At 31.8% G+C, this 16,084-nt stretch overlaps 1 protein-coding gene across 2 annotated transcripts in view; it reads right to left on the minus strand.

Annotated features, from left to right (window-relative positions):
* Cdh18 (cadherin 18) overlaps positions 1–16,084 on the minus strand; it is an 883,722-nt gene that overhangs the window by 548,041 nt on the left and 319,597 nt on the right. The window lies entirely within an intron of this gene.

Consider the following 16,084-nt stretch of genomic DNA (forward strand, 5'->3'; position numbering starts at 1 on the left):
AGCTGCTATAAACATGGGTGTGCATATACCACTGTGGTTTGATTCTTTTAATTCTTTTGGAAAGATACACAGCAGAGGAATGGCTGGGTCAAATGGAACCACTAGTCCCAGCTCCCTGAGGTATCTCCATGTTGATTTCCATAGTGGTTGCTCCAGTCTGCACTTCCACCAATAATTACTTATTCATCCACTCATTTATTGGTATGCATATCATTAGAAATTAAGCTTCATGGAGACAAGCAGTCAAGCACTTCTTCCTAAGGCTGAAGCACTTTTAAAAGTGTTTGCAAATACATAATTTTTAGCAAGCCAAAGAATAAATGTCAATGTGGAAAATGAATATCTTTTCTTACAGTCAAACAAAATTATAAAATATTTTAAATGATAGAAACACAATGCTGGATTATCTAAAGTTTATTTAAATAAATATTACTAAAAATACTAGTCTTAAAGAGCTATCCACTAGAATAATTTATTTCAGACAAGCCATAATTTTCTTTTTGAAAACAGTATAGTAAAAATTAATGATATTTCACAGTTTTGATTTAGATAGCTGCAATTTTACATCTTAGGTGTTATTTGCTATAAATTATTTACCAATATTCCTGACTTCATGAGGGAAGGCTGAAAATTTGAAAATACTCTTGAATTTAATTTTATTTCTTAAAGCATGCATATATTTTTATAAGGTTACTTTTAAGAGGGATAAAGTTTAAGTTATCCCAAATAAAAGCATGACTTGGAAAGATTGCTAATGAGAGTTTTCTGCTTAATTTCAATTTTAAGTGGCACAAATAATTGGATTTTATTTTAAAATGGTTATTGTTTAATTTGAATTTGAATGTATAGTGTATTTAATAAGGTTGTCTCAAGGAACACTTAGGGATTTGTTATTGCAACAATTCTTTATTTCCTTGTTGGAATTTTTAACATAAGCATATGAATAAATAGAAGCATTGTTTACACAAAAATGTTGCAAAATTATCAAGCAGAAATAAGTTGATTGCGTTTTTATAAGCTCCAGCTCAACCAGAAATATCATTAGATTGCACTATTAAAAATGACAAAATTGATTTATTAAAGTCAAAGAAACAGAAGAATGCAAATATGCATAAGAAAATAAAAGGAGGTATTTAAAAATCTGTAAACACTTTAATCTCTGTAGGTGAATTTAATCCCTTATTTGTATCACCAAGTTTAAATTGGAGAGTATTACACATACAATGGCATCAATATATAAACTTAAATATGTGTAATAAAAATAGAATGTGTGGAAAATTTGCTTCAGTTTGTTTATATCATCTTTTTGTGCTCTGTAAAGCTATGTTTCTGCAATTCCAAGTGGCAGAAAGTGATTTTGTCATTAACTATTAGACATACATTTTTTTTTAATGTTTGGAGCAGTGACTGGGGACAATTTTCCAATAAATATTTGTAGAATGTTCTTAAAGTCAGAACAATTGTTTGTTTTTTCTTATCACAAAAAAATTTAAAAAAAAGAAATAGGAAGCAAAATCACTCCTTCCCCATATAAACCACCCATCTCAGGACTCACAAAGAAAGGTTTTATTCCTTAAACCAACATCGAACTTTAGAAATTACAATGTATGTTAAAAATTGTCTAAAATATAAGACTGAATTTGACTGGAGGGGCTTGACATTCTTAAATACTTACATCATTTTTTTTTTTTTTTTACTTTTGGCCATTTTGTCTTAATGAACAAAATAAATTGTTTCATTCTTATTAAAATAATATTTTAATAATAATTAAGTGAAATTAAAGGAAAAAGTGAAGGCAGGAGGATTGAGTTCAAGGCCAGCTTGAACTACACAGCAAGACCCTGTCTCAAAAAAAACAAATGATATGAAATAAAATAAAATGGTAAATTAATTACTCTTATAGAAATCAGTAGATCCTTTGATAAACAAACTGGGACTAGATTTTTGAATTTTAACATTCTGTGTATGTTTCAGTCACACAATCAAAATTCCGAAGTGCTAGGCCTTCTCATCTACCATACTCGAAGAAACTGAGCATGTAAACTTGATTAAAGCTTTACCTCCATTTTTTCATTTACCACATTCATGAGTTTTTCTAAAGATCACAACTCTACATTTGTCTCATAATCCTACTGGGTCAGTGCACAGGTCAGTGCAGTAGCGCTCTATCAAGAACCCATTTCAACCAAAGCTTTGTCATACACAATGCGTGGATTGTAAGGGCTTCTTACAAGGAATCTCCATCCCGGTTGAACAGCCAGAAGGTGACCACAGAGAGGCAACTGGTGATATCTATGGGGCAGGCCTGGAAGAGGAATATCTTCACTTTCATTTGTATTTCGGTACAAACCCTAAATTGTAAAGGCATCTAACAAATCAAGTTCAGTCTTTAAATTGACACTAACGTGGACAACCGTCTATTTCTCCAGTCCTCTTAGAAAATTCCCTTCATTTTCTCCCTACTGAATAATTTACATTTCTGAAGACATCATTTGTCTCTGACCTTCTGAAGGAACAGTTTTTAAATCCTCTGAATTCCTGGTCTCACAAACAAGCAGTAAAACATTGTTATTTCTGATATTTGACATAAGACAATTACCCTTCTATGCTCAGTATAAGTAAAATAAGAAAAGCAATACAAAATGAAAATCAGCATAGGGATAAACAACAAATAAAGCAAAAAGTGAAAAATCATTTTTATTTCTTTTGACTTTATTATCATTATCATATTTTCCTTCTTCAAAGTTGTTTCATTTCCTTTTGAAATTCTAAACTCTTAGCATCTCATTTTTAATTTTATCCTATGCCAAAATAGCTTTATTAGGAATGGTCCAGACAAGGTTTTGAACTTTGACCACTTCAGTGTAATTATCCTTATCCTTTATCTTACCTAATGTATTTTGAAGGAGAACTTGTTTTGACTTCAAAATCACTAAATCAATCATTCTATTTTCTGCCTACAATGTAATTCAGTTTTACTCTTCTTGTTTATTCACTTTCAAGTCATCATTGAAAAATGTCTTCTGCATGTATTCCTTAAGCTCATATTTTGCTCTTTTCAATATTCTATAACCTATTCAGTTCTTTCAAACCCTAACTCTGTTAATTTAGTTAGCTAACTCATCTAAGGCAAAGAAGACAGAAAACTATAGTGCATAATAACTAAAATTTGGAAACAGCCCAGTTACCCACCAACTGAAGACTGGATAAAGATTTAAAAAAAATAAAATAAAATGGAGTACTACTCAACCATAAAGAATGAGAAACTAGAGCTATTTATAGCTAAGTGGATGCACTTTGAGGCAACACTCAAGTGAAATTAACAAGACACATATGTATAAATAACAAATAGTTTCCCTGCTGTGACAAACTAAATTTGTAAATAAGGATCAGAATGTATAAGTGACAATGTGTAATAGGAAGAAAAGGACTAAAAGAGTAGAGGAAGTGGGAGGGGCAGGGGAAAGGGAAAAAGGGAAAATATGGAAATAATGTCTATGCAAACAGGGAAGGGTGGAGGGGCTGAAGGAAGGGCTGGGGAATGGGGAAAAATAAGAACCAAGATAAGTCAAGGTACAAGATCCCAATGATGAATGTAACTGTACTGTATACCTAAAATGTACCAATAAATTTAGTAAGAAAACAGTGGTGCAATAGTTGATATAAAGTCAATATAATTGCAACATTGATGCACATGTGATTTAAAGATTCCATTCATTGGAATAATAATTTCAAACTTTCTTCATTTGTTCAATATACTTCTCTAACTACCCAGTGCCTTTAAACTAATGTGCATATTTGTAGAGAAAATAGAAAAGATAAACTGAGAAAGACTCTTCCTCTTCTTTCCCAACATAAACACTAATCTGAATTTGTATTCATTCTGTTCTTTTTCCCCAGTTTCAACATGGAAAATTTCTCAGTCTCCCCTTTTTATACAGAACTTCTACAGTCATTCATGTTTTCCCATACCACTGAAAGACTCCTTATGCTGTATGACCTTCCAAAATCTAAATAGAATAAATTTTTCTCATAAATAACACAATAAGGACAAAAACTTTAAAAAATCTGTCATCCTTTTCATTTTTCATCTAGCAATAATATTAACTGTTCCTTCACTTTCTCAGCAAAATACTGGTCTCCAATAAATTTTCAACATACCCTCATTTTCCACCCAATTATTAACCTTTCCTAGATGGTTACTTCCCTCTTTTCTGTAGGAACACAACTCATGGTGGTGGTACCTATATCCCCATCTCAATAAATTTGATGTCCTTTTATATCTCTTGATGTTCTGTGGTCTTTCAGCAGCATTAGCCATTTCAACTCTCAATTGCAGACACCCTCAGTGCTCTGTTTGAGACCATTGTCTTGATTTAATGTCTGATTTTGATTTGACTATTTCTGAAGAGAGACATCAGACAAGATACCGAAGGTGTGTAAGCTTTATCAGCAGTGGTACTGCTGACACTGCTGTCTGTTAGATGTTTTTACTCTAAGTAAAATAATGTCTATGAATGGGAATAAAAAAAAAACAAAAAAGGTGTTCTATTGATAACATTTCTGTCTACATCCACACAGAACTCTGCCAAAGAGCTAACTTCATTTCCTCCTTCCTTTTTTATTCTTTCCTTCTTCCTTTTCATTCAGTGGTTAATCATGAGGACACATTTTAATACTCAAGAATGAGTTGGGGAAATACGAAATATTTCAAAAAACCTATTCTTCACACTTTAACCATTGTAATATAATCACCGTCATTTACATTTTCTCAGTAATTTACTTGTCATCTTAGAAACTTGCTATTGTTAAAATCAAAGAAAGAAAGGAAGAAAGAAAAATTAGAAGATCATCAGGAAACATGAAGTGTAAAATTAAAAGGAGTTAAATTGGATTTCAAAATAGATTTTCCATGGTATACTTATTACTCTTTAAATTTTCCAACCCAATAGATATTGAACAAATGACCATGAATTATACTTTCTTGAGAATCTGGCTAAAATATAATAGTTGTATCTTCCCTTTTAAGGAGTTATTTTATTTTTATTATTCCATAAATTTGGATTAAGTTGTATATACAGACATTTTTAATTAAGATTTTGGGCAATTTTTATGACAATTCTGTGAGTATTTAAATTTGAGAACTGGTTTAAAATGATTATAGACATAATTATACAAAAAATTATTGGAACGCTGTGATAGTTCCTCAGTTATGGAAAGTGAAATAATCTAACTTTGTGTAATTTTAAGATACTAGAGCAAATGTTGATCATAAAAGGAAGGTATATTTAACATTATGGTGAAAAAATGAAATGGATTGAGATTAAGAAGTTTGCTTAAAATAATAGCATAAGATTTGTTAAATTAGAATGGAAATAGAAAAGTATGAAGAAACAGGAATATTTTGATTAGAAGGAGGGAAGGGGCTTTTAGGAAAATGAAGTGCACAGAAGAGATTTGGAGGTATCTATCTGAGTTTTATTTTTTGGCCCACAAGGTGCTTACAATGGTCACTCCTTTCTGTTTTCCTGGTCATAACTTTTTAAATTTTATATTTGTTTTTTATGACCTTCTATATATTGAAAACATTTTTTTCTTATTGAGTTTATTGGTACGTTTTAGGTATACAGTACAGTTTCATTCTTCATTGGGATCTTGTACCTTTACATGACAGGTCTTGGTTCTCATTTTTCCCCTTGTCCCTGCCCTCCCTTCACCCCCTCCTCCCTTTCTTATTAACAAATACTTAATTTCCATTTTTTTCATTTTCTCATGTCTTTTTTTTTTTTTCCTTTTCCCTGATTGGGCACTGGGAAGTTTTGCAGTAGAAAAAAGGATGATGAGTTTCTAAGAAAAATTCTAAATCTGAAAAATGTAATCTTGATAATAAAAAATGAATATTTAAAAATTAAGCTTTATTGTTTTATTAAAATTGTAATATGCTTTGAACATTATATTTGTTAATGATAAATGTCCTCAACATTATAATTTGGTTGACTTTAGTTATGGTAAATATGATTTCCTATATTTTATTTACTATATGTTGTTCTTTGCTTCCTTGATAACTGCAAACTACTTTAGTTTTTATCCAAAACACCTAGAATCATTTCTTATTCTTTCAAAAATTTATAAATAGGAGTGAAAATTTAATACTTTAATTATTTAATACCTGTAGATTATTAAAGAAAATTTTTTCAGTAGAACCATCCTGGAAATGTAATGAATCGTGGGTTTGATATCAGACATTAAAATCTTCCTATAAATGTTTATAATTAGTAGCTTCAATAACAGTCATTGACTATAAAGCCTATAATTACATTAACAGTTAAACTTTATTTTCCTCTTAAAATTATTCAAGAAATGTTTCTGAGTAAATGTTGATTATTGGAATCAAATATAAGATAATGCTAAGATCTTTTGGAATGAGAAATGTTATATATCGTATCGAAACCAAATTAAGACACTGTGAACAGATAAATTCCTTTAAATATGTAATAATACTGGCATTTTGTGAACTCCTTTATTGACTATTATGTTGCATACTTGTTTACCGAGTCTAATATCAGAAAAGAAGTAAATTGCTTAGAGTTTTGGAACACTTTCTAAGTAGACATAAAGATTAAATTCGTCTCCCATGACTGCATTGTGAGTATTGCATTTTCAACTGGCTAATCCAGCTAATCTATTACCCAATCTCAATTCCCACAAAAAAGTAAGCTTTTTAAAAAAAGATAAGAAGTTATCTCCTTGCTGATAGCTTAATTCTGACTCTCTGAAAAGAGAAAAGCCTTGCTCTAGTGAAATTATCATGTAAATTAATTTAGATGTAAAAATGCACTTAATAAAAGAAAGATGGGTCTAGCGATTAACACCGAATTTAGACTGCGGTGATTCCACAGTTAACTCTGTTGGAGGCTGTTGTGTGAAGCTAAGATCCTTTACACTTGCACCTCCTCAAGGACTTATTAATTCTGCTTAGTGAAAAGTTGTTTCATCTCAACTGATTTCCAAGAAAACCAACAGTTGCATACATATAAGTCATTTATTGCAAACCAGAGCAAAATTTTTTGGGGTAGATTTCTGTAAATCAATAATTCTTTGATATTTGGGGATTATAGATATCAATTTCTGATGCCATAAAAATGTGGTTCTCTGCTTAAAATACCAGCCTATTTAAAACAGCCCATACAAATATACATCATGCATGAAATCTGATGGCTTTCTGCTTTGTAAGGTTCACAGAAACTCTATCATGAAAGAATCCAGTAAACAAAGACAAAAAAAAAAAAATCACAGCTAAACCAAAGCGTCTGTTAACATTTGAGCAGCTCTGTCTTTATTTCTAGAAAATGGTATACCATAATATTAATTTCAACAGTTTCTGGAACATCAGTACTTTCATAGCAATCAGAAGAAAATGTACCCAGCACGGTGATTCATTTATTTCAATTTATTTAAGTTAACTATCTCCTTTGGGCTTTACACATGAACAGATTTTTATAAGAAACCAACCTCTCAAAGAGGAACAACGAGAACGTGAGGCAGCATTATGAATTTTTTTAGACATGAGCAAGAGCAGCACTATGACCCATCTGTTGCTTATCTCATGAGAATATGCAATTCAAAAATGAAGATTGGCATCTGTAACAAAACCTGTATGCAACTTGTTCTTCACTCTGCATACAGCAATTATCATGCCTCTGATAATTTAAGAAAAATTTCAACCAGACTGACCATAAATTAGAGGGATTGATTTTAGCATTAGTTCTTAATTTTCCTAACTTGTGGGAAGGTAAAATGACACTCCAAATTCTTTTCACCTTCTAGATTTAACCTCTTCTCTGGCAAAGACTGGAAATCCAAAAGCTGCACTGTCAGATCTTCTTCATTACTTCTCGCTTGTAGATGACCCCACTGACCTTGGTATTTAGATATTTTTGCCCGTCAAGAGAATCTGCATGAAAATCCAATTCAAAACTTATGATGGGGTAGAGAGCTTTGCGTCTTTAGTTTATTGTTGACCATCCCAAGGCAGACAGCAGAGTTATGCAGCTACCAACTCTGTCTGGGTTTTCCTGAATTCAGATCGTAGTGGACAACAAGACAATAATCTTAGAGACAGCTTCTGTGAAGACTTCTGCATCCATGGTTTACAGACTGGTGTGGAAATGGCTCACAGTTACCAGCTTGCCTAGCAGATAAGTTCTGGATGCTATTTCCAGAGATTTCATATATTCCGGCCTAAAGTCAGTCTGGAATAAGACTCAAAATACTGCATCCATGCTTGAAAACTGAACCACTGTATGCAAAATCCAGATTCATGAAATGTTCTTTACAAAGTAAGAAGATGGCCAAGTTAGGTGGTTTATTCACAAAGCTTTCAACTGTGACTTTTCAAATAGTCTGGTAAGATTATGCCCTGCTGTTTAAACTTTGCAGGTTTCTTGCTATTTAAAATGTATGCAAAATAATCTTCTTCCTTTTTTTTTTAACCTTCATTTGAGAAATAGAACCTAATCAAATTCCAATTGTATTTTAGGAAAGAAAATTAGATCAATGAACTAAATAATGTAAATGTAGAGCAGGCCCAACTGGATGTGACACTAGAGAAAATGACTAATGCCTGAGTTGTAATAATCAAAGCTCCTTACAATAGCACTGAAACTTTAACGACAATTGTCATGCCTGCTATTTATTGACATGTAACAAAGTAATTAAATTTTAGTGGCTTATAATAGGGTTCTAAAACAATAAATAGCCCACTCACTTGAGTGCCTGGAATGTTGTACACATTTTTAAATGGTTAAAACAATATATTTTGATGTAAAAATGTTTTTTGAATTCAAATTCAGTGTTCATGAAAAATGTTTTATCATAATATAACAGTATTCATTTGTTTTCATGTTGTATTTGGCTGATTTTGTGTTTGAATTGAGTAATTGTGGATAAACAATTGTATGATCCATAAAGCCTAAAAATATTTACAACTTGAACCATTGGAAAAGTATGTACCACACTACTGGTCTACAAGATGACTGATTTGTTTTTGTGACTCTTCGGTGCATGGGGCTCAGTATTGTGTGACCTGACTGAATGGTTGCATTCCGCCAGATGCTTGGATGAGACTATAGCCTTCCAGGCCATCTCCATGGCTCTTTCTACATTACCTCTCCTAATTCAGGAGTCTTATACAACTTCTTTTGTGCATGGAGACTCATTTCAACTGGGAGACTTCTAGAACATAATCCCCACTGTGTAAATGTTTCTCATACATCTACCTGCAGTATACTTGTTACTCTCCTATTGAAAAATGCAAGGACATTTGTCAAACCCATAGTCCATGTGGTAGATAACTAAAAACAGCCTGGATATCAGGAAGCATAGTTTTTGAAATCAATGTATTTTAAGAATATCCTATAATGCTCAAATGGAGTTGTCTTATGATTTTGATATGTTTTATTACTTATTGACAGCAAGAATAGTTAATTCTCATCCAGTTTTAAAATCAATAAGGAAAATGTGGTTTTTAAATAAAATGAAATACTACTCAGCCATAAAAATGAGAAATTAGAGACATTTGTCGCTAAATGTATACACATTGAGGTGTACTCTTAAGTGATATAAATAGAACATGTGCAAATACTGAATAGTTTCTCTAGTGTGAGAAAGTAAAAGTGTAAATAAGGACTAAAAGGTATAAAAGTTCATGTGAACTAGGAAGAAAAGGGACAAAGGGGAAGGGGGAATGGGAAAGATACAGAGAAGAAAAGAAGGGAATGGAATTAATATGACAAAATGAAAAACAATGGAAAAAAGTCTTTGTGGATAGGGAGGGAGGGAGAGGTTGAAGAGAAGGCAGGGAATGGGGAAAAAATCAGAACCAAGGCTGATTATGTAAGGGTACAAATTTCCAACAATGAAGTCTTTATATTTTATACATCAAGTGTAACACTAAAATTAATTAAAAATCAAATCAATTACTGATTGGTCCTTAAGAGTATGATTTAATATTTTGTTGTGCTTTTTTTCATTTAAGCTAAGTTGCTTTCTTTTGCATTTTGTGATTTTTTTAAAATGGTCAACCCGTTTTCCACAGAACTTATTAATAGAATTCCTAATAGAATTCTTTGATAAATGTAGAAATTTCAAAGTCTTTCATATTTCCTTTTCTCAAGAATATAGGAAGCATTTGACTATCATCACCAACTTTAGAATTTTAAAGCAATAGAAATATTTAAATCAGAATAAGGAACTATTATAAGTTGGTTTAGCATGTTAACTTTCATTGACATTGTTTCTTTCCTCTTAAATCTTCATTTTGAAGCAGACAATGCTTCTTGGACAGCACCTGATGAAATACAATGCCAGATATTTATAGAGATCTTATACGACAGTTATGACCATTTGGAGTCTCAGCTGTATTTGAAACTTCCACTACAGAGCTTAAAATCTTGAATTAGTTACATAAACCTCATAAACCCAAAGCTCAGTTTCCATAGAGTTTGTTTTATACTATCTCTAGGGCAAGAAGCTAGTTCCAGTTTAATGCCATTCACTCTTTTCATTTTTGCTGTAAATTAGATTTTGGGCTTCCTGATTCCTTGTTTTCATGCCAGGTCATTGAAGCAATGGTGAAGTTTACTCTTTTTAGTTTTATAAAGTGTCTGTAGTACTTCTCAGTGGGAGGATGGTGATGGCGTATAGCTCAGCATTATGCTTGAGAGAGACAGCATTTCTTCCCACAAAATATGCTTTAAAACTAAACTTTTTTATACAAAAATAACCACATATAAAATATACTAAATAAAATGAATGTAAATATAAATTATAGAAATCAAATAAATGTAGAATAATTTATCTGTCAAGTTTTTTAGATTCAATAATTTTGAAGTCTTTTTTTAAACCATTTCATCCATTTTTTTATTTTTTAAAAAATCTCTGTCTTCATGTAAGTTTATCTACATGTTTTATAAGCATATTGAAATAATATGGGGCTATTCTTGTATCATTAGAATACCATTGTCACATATAAAGTATTGAAATTATTTGGTGTCATCTAATCTCAAGCTGTCTTCTTCAGATACAACGCGAACTTCACTATTTCACTCTCTGATCTGTCTTCCTTTTGTCCTCTTGGGCTTTTTCCCAGTCGATTAATAAAGGCAAACAGAATTCAACAAGGAATTGTCCATTATTGGACTGCACTTACATCTTTTGAATGAAAAATGATTTGAGGAATAAAGAGTTTTTTATATTTAATGTAAATACACACTAGATAATTGGGTTGAATAGGGAGAATTTTTCTTAGAAAAAACAAGTTCAGGGCCGGGGATTTAGCTCAATGGTTTTTGTGCCTGCCTCACAAGTGCAAGGACCTGCGTTCGATCGCTGGTACCAAAAAAAAAAAAAAAGAAAAAAAATAAGTTTAGTGAAATTGGAAAGCCCATTAGAAATATTTGAAAAGAAACATTCTTCATTGTTTTCTCTGTATGAAAGTGATTTCTAAATTCATTCTCTAATTTTGCCACATACAATTGCTTCATTAAAAGTATGCTTACCATATAATGCATGTGGAAAGAGTTAATTACAAGCACTTTACGAGTTCATCTGCTATGTTCTGGGAATGTGCTACATTCTGATAAAGGACAGAGTAAAATCTCTGACACGGGAGAATTTACTTAAACTCATGCAACTTTACCAACAATGATGATAGAGGAAAAGTTATCTTTAAAAATTTACTGGGTGTTTAGATGTTCTAAAGGCAAGAAAACAAAATTCAGTTGAATGTTTTAGACTTTGATGTAACAGATCATAACTATACTGAATTTTCAGGGGAAGATATATATTCTTCAAAAATATCTTCCCTTAGTTTTATCATTACAGTAGATCTTTTAAACTTTTATGAATTAATATATGCTAGCTTAGTTGCTATCATTCTTCCTGTGAAATATTTGACTTCTTTTTTAATATTAGAACATGTTTTGCATGTGTATTTGCAATCTTTTATGACTATCCGCCTTCTGTGTGTGTGTGTGTGTGTGTGTGTGTGTGTTTGAGGGGGGATCAATTGATTTTTATAAAGAACATTGCAGCTATGTTACATTTATAGTTACCTAGCTTTAAAGAGATGGGTTAGTAATTTTCAAAGTGTACTGAGTTGAAATCACTACCTTTACTATTCTGGTACAATGATAAATTGATGAATTTTAAATGAACCTATAAAACAAAAATTTTTAAAAACTCTCATGAGTAATACACAGATTACTGTTATATGGAAGACTTTTCCAGAAAACACCTTCAGATTAAAGAGGTAGGAATTCTAACATTCCCATGAAATATTCCCAAATCAAATAAAGAATATCACTTCCATGGACTGTGTCAATATGTGTCAATAGCGTGTATTTCCTTCCAGGGAGTGGAAGCAGTTCTTGGGTGACAATAATGAAAAGGACTTTTTCTAGACCTAAACTTGATGGCAAAGTCTCCCTTGAACTCTAAATGCCAAAAGAGTGATGAGTAAAGACTTAGAGTATGTTGAGTCAATTTAAATCTTGATACTTCTTGAACTCTATTTGGCCTAATGCACTTTACACATGCTGAAAGCAATCCTTAATGTGCTAAACATTCTACAAGTCAGTTTGAGAACAAGCTCAGTATTAAGTTGGCATGATAGCTAAGTCCAAATTTACTGACTTTTCTTTATTAGAGAAGAAAAACGTGTAACTAATGAAATCAGAATTAAATAGTATATTTGTATACAAAAATAATTAGGGGATATACTTTAAACTCTTTTATTTGAAATATTTTGCTTTTATGTAATAGTTTTCTAATTTACATAGTGTTCCTCTTATAAGCTTTATAAAAGTATACAGTTATAGTTATGATTATTATATATTGACATTTCTCTGTGTAATCAACTATGCTTTCAAATTAAACTATTAAAGCAAGTTCCTAAATATTAAATACATTAATTTAGATGAAGATGTAAAATTGTATTTTAATACCACATTACCAATTTGGTGGAATATATCAAACATGAGATTCAAGTTACTCCATTTACAAAAATAAGCTTCCATACTTTCTAAACATTTTGATTTGATTTGATTCACTTTCTTTTTCTCTATATAAGATAACTGCAATATTTAATAACAGCTTTCTATTACCCCAGCATGAGCATTAGACTTATCAGGTGTGCCTTCAATCTAATACAATGAAAGTATGTTGAAAAGCTTAAGTGGTATTGTATATAATTCTGCTGTCTGAGCTTAGAAACTTTGCCAATTAAATATTTTACTTATGACACACAAAAACTGCATTGCAGTAGGCACTCTTCAATGTGTGCCCACTTTCTGCTATTCCTTTTGTCATTGTCACATTACTCCAATTTGTTTCCATGTTTTGCTCACATTTTCCTAGGAAAACCAGTTGTGCTCTCTTAATGTTGCAATTTTGATACGTCTCTGTGTGTGATTCTACAGTGTCCTGGGGCTTAGTTTAAATGACAGAATTTTACATGTCATTTATGAGATTTCAGCGTTTTTCTTATAAACCCAGCTATTGAGTAAGTTTTACCTGAAGAATGACTTGCAGGACAGAGTAAAACAACCTCGGAGAACTCTTGTGGAAAATGTAATGAGGGCCAGAGTCATCTGACAAATGTATCAAACACAGACATCTGCAATATGCAGAAATTATTTCACAAACAAATCTATTCTAATATGACCTGTTCTCCTGGAGAGTAGGTAAGTCATAAAATGCATAATCCTTATGGCTTCTGTCTTTAAGAAGCTTATTACAAAAACCTAGTGACATGTTTATATTAGGAGATAGTATACAAAACAGAATAAGAAGCTGTGATAATTGTTCCAATTCAAAATCAGTCTCACAAATGTGCCTATCAAAGAAAAACATCTCAGAACTCACTATTCCAAAATGTGAGTTACATTCTCATCAATGGGTCCTTTAGATGTATTTTTTAATTAATGGCTATTCATTAATTAGTTGAAGACTTGAAGTCAACCTTCAGCCAATAGATGGTGAGCTGCAAAGGTTGTAGAGCAGCAGAGATTTAATGATTGAAGCTGGAAGAGGCTGAAGAAGTAGGAAGGGGGTAGAAAATTTGCAGTAGGGGCCAGGAGTTTAGCTCAGTGGTGCCTCCACCTGCCTCGCAAGGTCCCGAGTTCAATCCCCAGCACCAAAAAGAAAAAAAAAAAATAGAGAGAAAGAAAGAAAGAAGAAAAAATCTTCACAGCAAGGACTTCTGTCTTCACAAGAAGAGTGGGAAACCATTGAAGGGTTTCCAGGAGTAAAGTCACGTGGCTGAATGTGATGTTTTTATTTTTCTAATATATATTCGTAGTAGTACATGTCTGCAGTGCCTATCGATTGCATTCCTCATGGGGAGTTGGTTCGTGTACATAACACATCTTACACCCTTGTTTGTCCCCTTAATCGCCCTTCCCTCCCCATCCCACATATCATGGGCAGAAAATACAGATCTCATTAATGAGAATAAAAAATGCTGTGGCTTAAAAAATAAATAAATAAAAGATGCTGTGGCTTGAACAAAGATAGTGGATTATTATGAAAAACTGCCCTCACACTAGTGGAGCTTAAACCATGTGTGTTTCTAATGGCAAAGGTATGAAATGTTAAAAAATATATTTTCCTCAGTGAGAAGACTATGACAATAAACACGGATATCTTGAGTATTTCCACACTGTTTGAAGAGTTTGAGTTTGGAGAACAGGCCGATATCTTTCAGCAGACAGTGCTGGCTGAAATGTTCACAAAGTGCAATTGAGAATCACCTCAGAGAACATGGTTAAAAGCATGAAAGCCATGGTATGGGGAAATTACATTCACAATATCAGGAATGGTAAAATGTAATGTAATGAAAAGCCATTTGTTTAAATATAGCAAAGGAAAACAGTTTTTATTTTAAAAAGTTATTTGCAGAGTGTTTCATAATACATGCAAGCGAAGAGTATAACAAGGTCCCAGAGAGTTATGAATCAGCTTCAGTTATTTTCATCTCCTGATTTATCTTGTTTTATCTACGCGCACACTTAATTTTCATCCCCATCTCAGCAACGTTTGAGGAATATTATACACATTATACTAACTGATATGTATGAATATTTTGTCATCTTTCTTTAGGTGCCCATATTCCCTTTTCAAAATAGCTACCTTCAAAACTCTATTCCCTGAAATGTAGTAAGTCCTTTACCTGTTATCATAACACATCTGGTTTCTTGGCATAGTTTCACTAATTGGAACATGAATGCATTTTTGTCTTAGTTTAGTAGTCTTAGTGACAAACATAAATTTTAAAAACTCTATAAAATATCCTAGATTCCTTGCAGATTTAATTTTTCTTTCACTGGAAAGTCCAGATTTTTACTAGACTATGCTTTAGTGATTTAATTTTTATTTGATTTCCAAGGAACACAAAGTGCTCTCTAATAAATTTTAGAAATTTTATATTAAGTAATTTATGTGTAGTATACCTTCTAATATTTCATCAATTCCATTGTTTTATTTTCCTCAGGATTTTATATATGGTAATATAAATAGAGATACAATATATGCTTTGAGCATTTCATTTTAATTCTAAACTGAGTTCTGAACCTGTGCTTTTATCTGATTTTTTTTTACAACCTCGTGTCTATTTTTTTTTTTATACTGGTAATCAAATTTGGGACCTTGCGTTTGCAAGGTAGTCAGGAAAACCACTGAACTAAATTTTCGGCCCCTCATTTCTAATTTTTTTTATGATGCAGATTTATATTGTTAGTTCATAATCTCTATCACTTTATTTATTGTAGGTAAGTTTTAAATATTATATTTTTACACGTTTTGGTTGCATGAATTTCGAACATTTCTTCATCTGTATGAGGATTGTTTGATCCTTTAGCTTCTATAGTTTTTCAAAGAATTAATTCAAAATCTTTTTCCATAGCTCATGAAATATAGTATTTCTTAATTCAAGGACAAAGGAGTGGATCGTAGAACATGCCTAGCTTCGCTATCAAATTTCCTTTTCTTTTTTTTTTTTTTTTTTTTTTTTTTTTTTTTTTTTTTT

The sequence above is a fragment of the Fukomys damarensis genome, unplaced genomic scaffold (assembly GCF_012274545.1).
Source record: "Fukomys damarensis isolate Sample0158 unplaced genomic scaffold, DMR_v1.0_HiC HiC_scaffold_1, whole genome shotgun sequence".
Lineage (NCBI taxonomy): Eukaryota > Metazoa > Chordata > Mammalia > Rodentia > Bathyergidae > Fukomys > Fukomys damarensis.